Source organism: Diaphorina citri, unplaced genomic scaffold (genome assembly GCF_000475195.1).
Source record: "Diaphorina citri unplaced genomic scaffold, Diaci psyllid genome assembly version 1.1 scaffold1254, whole genome shotgun sequence".
In the NCBI taxonomy this organism is placed as follows: domain Eukaryota; kingdom Metazoa; phylum Arthropoda; class Insecta; order Hemiptera; family Psyllidae; genus Diaphorina; species Diaphorina citri.
Genome location: NW_007378683.1, coordinates 90,090 through 90,833, shown reverse-complemented (window position 1 = coordinate 90,833; position 744 = coordinate 90,090).

Sequence of the window (744 nt, the reverse complement as noted above, 5' to 3'; positions counted from 1 at the left end):
TTTTATTTAGGTATATTATTTGTTTTATTAGGTACCTACGGTACCAACTCTCGAAATGCCAACGTTGGAATTTTTCCCGCTTGGTTTGTGGAAACACTTTTTCGTACTTTTCTTTTTGCCTTTTGATTGCGCTCGAGAATGGTACTTAAGTTACCTTTGAGTTGGTTACCCAGGACGCAAATTGTGTTCCGCGTTCCTTACAATAATTGGCTTTGAGCTAGTTTTGGAGAAAATCACGGTAGCAATATTACCTAATTCTAAATACTCGTAACTTTTGGATACTCTTATCATCACGTACTAAAATTAGTTACCCACCTAAAACAAAATAGGTAATCTAGGTTTTTTTTTAAGAGATCAAACAGGATAGGTATACCTACTTTGTCACCTCTTGTTTACGTAGGTACGTCGAAATTTTTTTTTATTATCGGGATTCTCAACCAATAAAACCAAACAGTTCGTGCTTTTCACGCTGAATTTCATTTTGTATTTCCATTTTATTAGTTTTTTACACGACCAAGAAACTATCTTCAATTTTCTCGGTTTTTACCTAAATCCCATTTTTACTTTGTTTTCCGAATGTTTCGCGGATATTGTAACATATTGAATCGACGGGTGTCCATCTATCAAAGTTCGAATCGACGGGTTCCTTTGTGAAAATTGTAAATATGGTGAGTTTTTTTACCTACTATGTGTCTACTCGATTGTGTTTATTTAATCCTTAAAAAAGGAAGATAAAAACGATCA